This window comes from Tamandua tetradactyla, chromosome 11, assembly GCF_023851605.1.
Source record: "Tamandua tetradactyla isolate mTamTet1 chromosome 11, mTamTet1.pri, whole genome shotgun sequence".
Lineage (NCBI taxonomy): Eukaryota > Metazoa > Chordata > Mammalia > Pilosa > Myrmecophagidae > Tamandua > Tamandua tetradactyla.
Window position 1 is genome coordinate 62,060,005 of NC_135337.1, and position 12,404 is coordinate 62,072,408.

The following is a 12,404-nucleotide window of genomic DNA, read 5'->3' on the forward strand; positions in this document are numbered from 1 at the left end:
AACTAAAGCAATAGGCTGAGGCCTCAATCTTGGGGTTTGTTCAAATGAAACTTATCCCCGCAAAGGACAGACTAAGCCTACTTAAAATTAGGTCTAAGAGTCACCCCAGAGAACTTCTTTTGTTGCTTAGATGTGGCCCATCTCTCTCAGCCAACACGACAAGCAAACTTACTGCCCTCCCCCCCTCTTTATGTGGGACATGACTCCCAGGGGTATAAACCTTCCTGGCAACGTGGGACAGAAATCTTAGAATAAGCTGGGATTCAGCATAAAGGAAATGAGAAAACCTTCAAAAACCTAGAGAAATGAGACAAAATAAAGTGTCAATGACTGAGAGATTCCAAACAAAGTCAAGAGGTTATCCTGGAGGTTATTTTTACACATTATATAGATATCACCTTTTTAGTTAAGGTATATTGGAGAGGATGGAGGGAAGTGCCTAAAAATGTAGAGCTGTGTTCCAGTAGCCATGTTTCTTGAAGATGATTGTACAATGTTATAACTTTCACAATGTGACTGTGTGATTGTAAGACCTTGTGTTTGATGCTCCTTTTATCAATGGTATGGACAGGTGAGTAAAACATATGGATTAAAAATAAATAAATAATAGGGGGAACAAATGTTAAAACAAATTTGGAAATTGAAATGCTAGTGATCAATGAAATGGAGTGATAAGGGGCATAGAAAAAAAATAGGGGAAACAAAGGCTAAAATATATTGGATAGATGCAAAACCTAGTAATCAGTGAGAGGGAGGGCTAAGGGGTATGGTATATATAAGTTTCTTTTTTCTTTTTCTGAATTGATGCAAATGTTCTAAGAAATGATCATGGTGATGAATATAAAACTATGTGATGATTTTGTGAGTTATTGATGATATACCAAGAATGGAATGATCATATGTTAAGAATGTTTCTGTTTGTATGTTGTTATGTTTAAAAAAAAAAGATTTCTGGCTCAAGAATTGGACCCTTAGTATTGGAGCAATATTCTCAGTATGATCTCTGATTCCCTCAGCCTTCATCCAACTTACCTTTAAAAATGATACCTTTAAAAAAAACTAAACTTCCTATCCTTCACCAAAGGCTAGGATGATAAACAGATTTATGGGTCTGAGAATTCTTCAGGTACAAGGTATATCTACATCCCAGAGTCATTTATAGCTTTTCCAAACCCAAATATTAACACATCAAATAATAAGATCACCGCCCCCCCCACCCCCCCCACTACTGTGCCTCACTGTGAGTTAGCAGATTCTAACTTAAAAATAACAAAAAAAGCAAAGCATCTGACTCCTGGGCTTAGACTCTGCATGCCACATCGCAACCTAAAAGCAGCATTTCCCCCCTTTATGGTCGAGTTATAAACCTTTGAAAAATGCTGACAGACCTTAACTATGGTAGGACAGGATGAGTGGGTCCTGCATAATGAACTTTTAAATGACTAGAGATGGTTATCTAGAAGGCCAAGCCTGAAATACGTTTCTGGTTTGGGCTCTGGGCCAATGCAAACAGAACACATCATAAGTTATCTGTGATTTCAATACCACGAACAGGAGACGCCACTGCGTCAGCATCGCATGTGATCCTTGCAGTAGAAGCCTGTGGCTCCTTGTGCATGCATTGTGCTTTCAGCCCTGTGCAAGCAGGAACCAAGCCACACTCAGGGCCTTCAAAGACAAAGTCAATGTGTATTTTCACTTCCTTGGCCTGACTGTGTGAGGCAGCGGCTTGGCCAGTCATAATAAATTCTCAAGCATTTGATGACTCTAAGTGGAGTCCAGGTGGCTTTCAAAATAAAAGCTTGTCATTCTGGCCCAGGAATTTCCATTCCTATGGAGGCCACACAGTTGGGCCATCTTAGTTTTCTAAAGTCACATACAGGACCCATATCTCTTTGTGCGCCCGTTGGCATTCCAACACGATTCCACCGAGGCAGACATTCCAGTTTCAGGTTTTCCCAGAATGTAAACTTTGGGGGGCACAAAAGGGCACATGAACCATTCTTTCCTTCTGTCTCCATTCATTGTGCAAGATTTGGATTTCAAAATTGAAAGGTTCTGCTGACTTGGCCACGTGTCAGATCTCTTGTTAGCAGAGCAGTACAGTGGAGCAGTCCTTGTGATCTATGAATGTTCTCTGTTATGAATGGGCTGGTTTTGACTTCAAATTTTGAACCAAATTCCTTTACAATGAGAAATGTCCTACACTAATGCATTTTCTAGAAAACAATAAAGAACTGAGTAATTTGGGGAAGAAAACTAAAGTGAGTGCTATTTTCGTAGGAGCAAGAGGCAAAAATCAATTAAACACACAAGAGTGTGAACATTGTTTTAGCTCCTTAAGCCTAGCAAAGGCTTGCTATGGCTTGATGCACAAAATATTTAATTAATAGATGAACAAATGGATTTAAGAACCTATGCTCAAAGACCTCACAGCCTGGCTGCCGAGTAAAACATGGAAAGAGACAATTGCCATAGAGTATGATCTGAATATATTCAGCTGGTGGAGGATCCTAGAAGAGCGAGGGCTTATATTTGCTTTTTAGATTGTGGGTGGGGCAGAGAATGGTTTCCAAAGGAGATGACATTTAGCAATCTGGGGAGTTTTTAAACGGAAGAGATGTTACTCTTTGTCCTTCAGGGGACCCTTAAGATTTTGAAGGGAAAAAGAGATATTCCAGGCATACAAATCAGAATGAGAGTAAAAGCTAAGTGTGTGGTCAATATGTTGACTGTTGAAGGATTTTGGGAGAGAGCAAGAGCGTATGAGATCAAAACAGCCCAGGCAGGGTTAGTGTACGGTGGTGGCAGAGGGACTGGTCAGTTCCCTGCCTTTTATCAGGCAGAATGAGTTAGGCCCAGAGCAGATCAGAGGGGGAGAGAAACCCCAGACTTCCTGTCCGCTTGCTGGAATGTGTAGACATTTGGGGGTGGGGAGAAGAGGAAAGGAGGGGGGGGAAGAAAAATAAGCAAACACTTATTAAACACCTGTGCAGGCATGCTGGAGGAGGGAGGGCAGGTTGGGAAATGGGACAGATCTATCCCATCTCTCCAATTTACAGAATACTCCTAGAAAAGAAATTTATACAAAATAGAAAAGATGCCAGAAAATGCTGTTTTATGCTCAGGAGGGGTAAGGAAGTCCAGCTGTAGAAATCATGGAAGGCTTTAGAGAGGAGGGGGTGCTTGAACTGGGCCTTGATGGACAGCAGAGGCAGAGAAGCCAGCCAGAGTCTAACAGAGAGAGCAAGCCAGTCTAGACGGATGAGGAAGACCAGAGGGTGGGAGCTGGGTGCCACCCTTGGTGACCACACTACATGTCTCATATGTATCTACATTTCACAATGTAACAGTTCACACAGCTTCCTCATTGAAACTCAATGGGAGCATTGCTGACCCTTTAGGTAGAAAAATTCCTCATCCTATGGGATTGGCCGTGCAACATAGGGTACTTAGCATCCCAGGCTCCTGCCCATTAAATGTTAATTGCACCCCACAATCAGCACCACTGAGGAGCCCTGAGGTATCATGGTCTTAACAACCTTTGCTTTAACACAGTTCCTCTAAAGACTGTTTAAAAGACACGACTTTTAGAGAATGTACCCCGGGAGCTCCAAGCCACTTCCTCTTTAAACTCTTCCAGCTTTGTTTCTGAAGGTGGTGGTGGTGGTGGAGGTTTGCTTTCAGGAGGTAGAGGTGGAGGAGATGGTATTCTGTGGGAAATGAGCAACGAACAGCTCAACGGCATGAGAATCCAGAGTGGGAGAGAGCAACATGCGTTTCAAGAAGGTTACGGACAAAGGAGTAGTGATGAGAAGCCTGGAAGGGCCAAGACCAAAGAGGGACCTCAACAGCAATGAGGCGTTCTGTACCTCACCTGGCCAGCAAGAAGCAGTGATCACACAGTTCTGAGCAGGGGAACCAAGTGATCAGAGCTGAGCTTCATGAAGCTTGAGCTGACCCACCAGGGAAGAAAGGCAGATAGAGCTGTGTATGGAAAGGACGGTTTGCTGGACTGCTGAATTTATGTCCTTATTTCTTCCTCCCTAAGTTGGTATGGCCTCAGAAATCCAAAAAAAAACCAGATATAGATCTCTGCTGACATATTTCCATCAGAGATCAGAAAGAATGGACTTTCCCAAACTGCTGAATATTTTGCTCCCCTTCCTATTTTTTACCATTAAAGAATAATGCTCGAAGGTCTACTTTATGCTTGAATCTATTTTTCCCTTTTATAGTATTTTTTCTCTTTCATAGTTTTTTTCTTGGCAGGGCCCAAGTATGAGTCTTCTATGTATTCCTCTGTAGGAGTCCTCAGCACACAAGAATAGTTTATTATGAGAAGTTGGCCCTATCTGCTTTGCTCATACTAACCCTTAGGCTGGTGAAATCCGTGATTACTGAATGCTGTGAGTAGTTCTGGTAAGAAGTGGCAAACTAGTTGAAATGGATGTGGCTGTCAGTGGGGCCAGAAACAGAGTCATCTGAAAACCATGGCTTCTTACAGTCAGGGAAAAAGTGTTTAATTTCTTTTGTGTCCCCCGCATGTGAAGAAGTATAAAGCAGAGATGCAGAAACATATCTGCAATTTATTTGATCTGTAATTTATTTGATTTTTTTTTACCAATTGTTCCCCCATTATTTATTTATTTATTATTAATTAAAAAAATTAACTGACAACATTTAGAAATCATTCCATTCTACATTTACAATCAGTAATCCTTAATATCATGACATAGATGCATATTCATTGTTTCTTAGTACATTTGCATCGATTTAGAAAAAGAAATAGAAAAAAACAGAAAAAGAAATAAAACGATAATAGAGAGAAAAAAAAACTATACCTCAGATGCAGCTTCATTCAGTGTTTTAACATAATTACATTACAATTAGGTAGTATTGTGCTGTCCATTTCTGAGCTTTTGTACCCAGTCTTGTTGCACAATCTGTATCCCTTCAGCTCCAATTACCCATTATCTTACCCTATTTCTATCTCCTGATGGTCTCTGTTACCAATGACATATTCCAAGTTTATTCTCTAATGTCGGTTCACATCAGTGGGACCATACAGTATTTGTCCTTTAGTTTTTGGCTAGTCTCACTCAGCATAATGTTCTCTAGGTCCATCCATGTTATTACATGCTTCATAAGTTTATCTTGTCTTAAAGCTGCATAATATTCCATCGTATGTATATACCACAGTTTGTTTAGCCACTCGTCTGTTGATGGACATTTTGGCTGTTTCCATCTCTTTGCAATTGTAAATAATGCTGCTATAAACATTGGTGTGCAAATGTCCGTTTGTGTCTTTGCCCTTATGTCCTCTGAGTAGATACCTAGCAATGGTATTACTGGGTCGTATGGCAATTCTATATTCAGCTTTTTGAGGAACCGCCAAACTGCCTTCCACAGTGGTTGCATCATTTGACATTCCCACCAACAGTGGATAAGTGTGCCTCTTTCTCCACATCCTCTCCAGCACTTGTCATTTTCTGTTTTGTTGATAATGGCCATTCTGGTGGGTGTGAGATGATATCTCATTGTGGTTTTGATTTGCATTTCTCTAATGGCCAGGGACACTGAGCATCTCTTCATGTGCCTTTTGGCCATTTGTATTTCCTCTTCTGAGAAGTGTCTGTTCAAGTCTTTTTCCCATTTTGTAATTGGGTTGGCTGTCTTTTTGTTGTTGAGTTGAACAATCTCTTTATAAATTCTGGATACTAGACTTTTATCTGATATGTCGTTTCCAAATATTGTCTCCCATTGTGTAAGCTGTCTTTCTACTTTCTTGATGAAGTTCTTTGATACACAAAAGTGTTTAATTTTGAGGAGCTCCCATTTATTTATTTCCTTCTTCAGTGCTCTTGCTTTAGGTTTAAGGTCCATAAAACCACCTCCAATTGTAAGATTCATAAGATATCTCCCTACATTTTCCTCTAACTGTTTTATGGTCTTAGACCTAATGTTTAGATCTTTGATCCATTTTGAGTTAACTTTTGTATAGGGTGTGAGATACGGGTCCTCTTTCATTCTTTTGCATATGGATATCCAGTTCTCTAGGCACCATTTATTGAAGAGACTGTTCTGTCCCAGGTGAGTTGGCTTGACTGCCTTATCAAAGATCAAATGTCCATAGATGAGAGGGTCTATATCTGAGCACTCTATTCGATTCCATTGGTCGATATATCTATCTTTATGCCAGTACCATGCTGTTTTGACCACTGTGGCTTCATAATATGCCTTAAAGTCAGGCAGCGTGACACCTCCAGCTTCGTTTTTTTCCTCAAGACACTTTTAGCAATTCGGGGCACCCTGCCGTTCCAGATAAATTTGCTTACTGGTTTTTCTATTTCTGAAAAGTAAGTTGTTGGGATTTTGAGTGGTATTGCGTTGAATCTGTAAATCAATTTAGGTAGAATTGACATCTTAACTATACTTAGTCTTCCAATCCATGAACACGGTATGCCCTTCCATCTATTTAGGTCTTCTGTGATTTCTTTTAACAGTTTTTTGTAGTTTTCTTTGTATAGGTCTTTTGTCTCTTTAGTTAAATTTATTCCTAAGTATTTTATTCTTTTAGTTGCAATTGTAAATGGGATTCGTTTCTTGATTTCCCCCTCAGCTTGTTCATTGCTAGTGTATAGAAACACTACAGATTTTTGAATGTTGATCTTGTAACCTGCTACTTTGCTGTATTCATTTATTAGCTCTAGTAGTTTTGCTGTGGCGTTTTCAGGGTTTTCGACGTATAGTATCATATCATCTGCAAACAGTGATAGTTTTACTTCTTCCTTTCCAATTTTGATGCCTTGTATTTCTTTTTCTTGTCTAATTGCTCTGGCTAGAACCTCCAACACGATGTTGAATAACAGTGGTGATAATCGACATCCTTGTCTTGTTCCTGATCTTAGGGGGAAAGTTTTCAATTTTTCCCCATTGAGGATGATATTAGCTGTGGGTTTTTCATATATTCCCTCTATCATTTTAAGGAGGTTCCCTTGTATTCCTATCCTTTGAAGTGTTTTCAACAGGAAAGAATGTTGAATCTTGTCAAATGCCTTCTCTGCATCAATTGAGATGATCATGTGATTTTTCTGCTTTGATTTGTTGATATGGTGTATTACATTAATTGATTTTCTTATGTTGAACCATCCTTGCATACCTGGGATGAATCCTACTTGGTCATGATGTATAATTCTTTTAATGTGTTGCTGGATTCGATTTGCTAGAATTTTATTGAGGATTTTTGCATCTATTTTCATTAGAGAGATTGGTCTGTAGTTTTCTTTTTTTGTAATATCTTTGCCTGGTTTTGGTATGAGGGTGATGTTGGCTTCATGGAATGAATTAAGTAGCCTTCCCTCCACTTCAATTTTTTTGAAGAGTTTGAGCAGGGTTGGTACTAATTCTTTCTGGAATGTTTGATAGAATTCACATGTGAAGCCGTCTGGTCCTGGACTTTTCTTTTTGGGAAGCTTTTGAATGACTGATTCAATTTCTTTACTTGTGATTGGTTTGTTGAGGTCATCTATTGCTTCTTGGGTCAAAGTTGGTTGTTCATGCCTTTCTAGGAACTTGTCCATTTCATCTAAATTGTTGTATTTATTAGCATAAAGTTGTTCATAGTATCGTGTTATTACCTCCTTTATTTCTGTGAGGTCAGTGGTTATGTCTCCTCTTTCATTTCTGATCCTATTTATTTGCATCCTCTCTCTTCTTTTTTTTTTTTTTTTTTTTTTTTTTTTTTTTTTTTTTTTAAAGGAAAGACAGAGAGAAGGAAGGAAGGATAGAAGGAAGGAAGGAAGGAAGAAAGGGAAACATTTTTAAACATTTTCGTGTTTTATTGTATTCTGTTTCTCCGTTTTTGTTACATGGGCTGGGGCCGGGAATCGAACCGAGGTCCTCCGGCATAGCAGGCAAGCACTTTGCCCGCTGAGCCACCGCGGCCCGCCCTCTTCTTTTTTTTGTCAATCTTGCTAAGGGCCCATCAATCTTGTTGATTTTCTCATAGAACCAACTTCTGGTCTTGTTGATTTTCTCTATTGTTTTCATGTTCTCAATTTCGTTTATTTCTGCCCTAATCTTTGTTATTTCTTTCCTTTTGCTTGCTTTGTGGTTAGTTTGCTGTTCTTTCTCCAGTTCTTCCAAGTGGACAGTTAATTCCCGAATTTTTGCCCTTTCTTCTTTTTTGATAAAGGCATTTAGGGCAATAAATTTCCCTCTTAGCACTGCCTTTGCTGCGTCCCATAGGTTTTGATATGTTGTGTTTTCATTTTCATTCGCCTCAGATATTTACTAATTTCTCTTGTAATTTCTTCCTTGACCCACTGGTTGTTTAAGAGTGTGTTGTTGAGCCTCCACGTATTTGTGAATTTTCTGGCACTTTGCCTATTATTGATTTCCAACTTCATTCCTCTATGATCTGAGAAAGTGTTGTGTATGATTTCAATCTTTTTGAATTTGTTGAGACTTGCTTTGTGACCCAGCATATGGTCTATCTTTGAGAATGATCCATGAGCACTTGAGAAAAAGGTGTACCCTGCTGTTGTGGGGTGTAATGTCCTATAAATATCTGTTAAGTGTAGCTCATTTATTGTAATATTTAAATTCTCTGTTTCTTTATTGATCCTCTAGATCAATATTGATCATCAAGATCCATCTGTCTAGATGTTCTGTCCATTGATGAGAGTGGGGAATTGAAGTCTCCAACTATTATGGTAGATGTGTCTATTTCCCTTTTCAGTAATTGCAGTGTATTCCTCACGTATTTTGGGGCATTCTGATTCGGTGCGTAAATATTTATGATTGTTATGTTTTCTTGTTTAACTGTTCCCTTTATTAGTAGATAGTATCCTTCTTTATCTCTTTTAACTATTTTACACTTGAAGTCTAATTTGTTGGATATTAGTATAGCTATTCCTGCTCTTTTCTGGTTGTTATGCATGAAATATCTTTTCCCAATCTTTCAGTTTCAACCTATGTTTATCTTTGGGTCTAAGATGTGTTTCCTGTAGACAGCATATAGAAGGATCCTGTTTTTTAATCCATTCTGCCAGTTATGTCTTTTGATTGGGGAATTCAGTTCATTAACATTTAGTGTTATTACTGTTTGGGTAATATTTTCCTCTACCATTTTGCCTTTTGTATTATATATATCATATCTAATTTTCCTTCTTTCTACACTCTTCTCCACACCTCTCTCTTCTGTCTTTTCGTATCTGACTCTAGTGCTCCCTTTAGTATTTCTTGCAGAGCTGGTCTCTTGGTCACAAATTCTCTCAGTGACTTTTTGTCTGAAAATGTTTTAATTTCTCCCTCATTTTTGAAGGACAATTTTGCTGGATATAGAATTCTTGGTTGGCAGTTTTTCTCTTTTAGTAATTTAAATATATCATCCCACTGTCTTCTTGCCTCTATGGTTTCTGTTGAGAAATCTACACATAGTCTTATTGGGTTTCCCTTGCATGTGATGGATTGTTTTTCTTTTGCTGCTTTCAAGATCCTCTCTTTCTCTTTGACCTCTGACATTCTAACTAGTAAATGTCTTGGAGAATGCCTATTTGGATCTATTCTCTTTGGGGTGCGCTGCACTTCTTGGATCTGTAATTTTAGGTCTTCCATAAGAGTTGGGAAATTTTCAGTGATAATTTCTTCCATTAGTTTTTCTCCAGCTTTTCCCTTCTCTTCTCCTTCTGGGACACCCACAACACGTATATTTGTGCACTTCATATTATCATTCAATTCCCTGAGCCCCTGCTCAAATTTTTCCATTCTTTTCCCTATAGTTTCTGTTTCTTTTTGGATTTCAGATGTTCCACCCTCCAGTTCACTAATTCTAACCTCTGTCTCTTGAAATCTACCATTGTAGGTTTCCATTGTTTTTTTCATCTCTTCTACTGTATCTTTCATTCCCATATGTTCTGTGATTTGTTTTTTCAGACTTTCCATTTCTTCTTTTTGTTCATCCCTTGCTTTCTTCATGTCCTCCCTCAATTTATTGATTTGGTTTTTGAAGAGGTTTTCCATATCTGTTTGTATATTCAGAATTAGTTGTCTCAGCTCCTGTATCTCATTTGAACTATTGGTTTGTTCCTTTGACTGGGCCATATCTTCAATTTTCCTGGTGTGATTTGTTATTTTTTGCTGGCATCTGGACATTTGATCAAATTTCCCTGAGTGTGAGACCCAGCAGGTTGAAAGATTTTCCTGTGAAGTCTCTGGGCTCTGTTTTTTTTTTTTTATCCTGCCCAGTATGTGGTGCTTGTCTGTCTGCGGGTCCCACCAGCAAAAGATGTTGTGGCTCCTTTATTAATGCCATTATTGGTGTTTGGTTGGACCCAGTCCCTGCCACTGTCAGAAACTCCCTCCTCTCCCTCCGGGCAGCCGCCTGTGGGGGAGGGGCGCTGGTCGCTGCGGGTAGGGGCACTCGCTGATCCGAGACTCGCCACCGGACCCGGAAGCCGCCTGTGGGGGAGGGGTGCCGGTCGCCGCAGGTTGGGGCACTCGCTGATCCGAGACTCGTAGCCGGTCCGGGAAGCCGCCCGCGAGAGAGGAGTGCTGGCCGCCGGCCGCCGCAGCTTGGGAAACTTGCCTCTTTGAGACTCTCAGCTGGTCCGGGAAGGAGGGACGGAGGCGCACCAGCCGCCAGCCACTGCAGCCCGGGGAAGCGTGTGCCGCTCGGGGAGCTCACCGCGGCGGAGTCTCGCAGCCCGTCCAGCCAGTCCAGACTGGGGTATGCTGTGTGTCCGGTCCCTTCCGTGGCCCTGGGAGCTATTCTGCACTGTTTCTGGTCACCTAGTAGTTGCTCTGGAGGAGGAACTAAGACGCGTGTACATTACTAAGCCGCCATCTTGGTCCCGACTCTGATGGGATTTTACTCTTCCCATCAAAAGGTAGAGTCTGTGTCCCCTGTCCTTGAACTTGGGTAGGCCTTTGTGACTGCCTTGACTAACAGAAAGTGGCAGACACTGTATGACTCACTTCTGAGGCTAGATCACAAAAGGCTATGCAGCTTCTTCCAGATTTTCTTGCGCTAGTCCCTATGGGAGCCTTTGCTACCATGTAAGAAGTCTGTCTAGTTACCCTGAGGCCACCATGTGGAGAGACCATAGAGAGAATGAGATGTCCTTGGAGGCCCGGTACTTTGAGTCCCCTCAGCCCAGACAGTAGACATGTGAATAATCAAGACTTCAGGATAACCCCAGCCCTGCCATCATCTCATACACCCACACGAGGGTCCTTGAGCAAGAATCAAGTAGCCAAGCCCAGTCAACAACTAGAATCATGAAAGATAATAAATGATTGTTGTCATAAATCACGAAGTTTGCGGTGGGTTGTTACTTAGCAATAGATAACTGAAACACAGTCCCCACTTGAGAATCTAGGGAGCAAAATAAATATACTGCTATAATACACATTTACTGTAGACCTACCTTGTGACAAATTTTCACTAGAAAGAGAAGATAATGATTTAGAGTCTCTAACTTCAAGAGGCTTCCAGGCTATTAAGGGAGATTCTACCACAAATATAAGAACATAGGGCCACAAAGAGAAGTACACAGAATATACATTGGGAGTATGCTCTCAGAGATTCCTGGATGAGCTTCCTCTGATGATGGGCCAGCAGAAGTAGGAAACTGTCCTCCAGATGGGGAATCCCATGGAACAAAGTGAAAATAAGCGTAAAATTTTTTGATCCTACCACACAGCCAGTTCATCAAGGACAGAGAGCATGTATTCTCCAATACAGTCATACTGCATGGGTTTCCTCAATACATCCTTGTGGAATGGGTAGATGGGAGAGGGTGAATCCTGGCTGTGTCACCTGGGATAAATCATTTGCTTTGAGTCTATAGTCCTCAGCTTCCTCATCTGTACAAGAATGCGACCAGGAGATCTCTGAGGTTTCTTTCCAGCTCACTCCTTCTAGGATTCCAAAGAGTGAGTATGAATATTCATCTATGTGTTCACTTGGTCTTAACTATAACCAAGCAAATGCAAATACATGCTAGGGAGAGTCAACGTATCTTTGTTAAGACTGATTGCATGTAACTAACTCAATCCAGTTTAAGCAGGGGGTGGAGGAATGAAGTAGGCGGGGAACTGAACATCGGATGCAAGGGTTTCTGGTAGAACTCAGGTCAGGAGTCCAACCAGACATCAGGAGGATTAGGTGCCAATAACTGGGAAGTTGCTGGGAAACGGCGCAGGATAGTCCCTCCACCCCAATCTCTGATTCTCTCTTAGTTTGTAAATCTCCTCTTCTTGAAAACCAGCTTTCTTGGCTTCTCTGTACAAGAAAGAGCCCTCCAAGTTGATCTCAAGGCACTACCAGCAATTCACACATTAACTAGCTGGGTCTGAGTCCAAATTCCCAATTCCCAGAAAAAGCGCTCTGATTGGCC

At 40.7% G+C, this 12,404-nt stretch overlaps 1 protein-coding gene across 1 annotated transcript in view; it reads right to left on the reverse strand.

Annotated features, from left to right (window-relative positions):
- The window catches only part of ROR1 (receptor tyrosine kinase like orphan receptor 1), a 432,218-nt gene that overhangs the window by 141,853 nt on the left and 277,961 nt on the right, over positions 1-12,404 (reverse strand). The window lies entirely within an intron of this gene.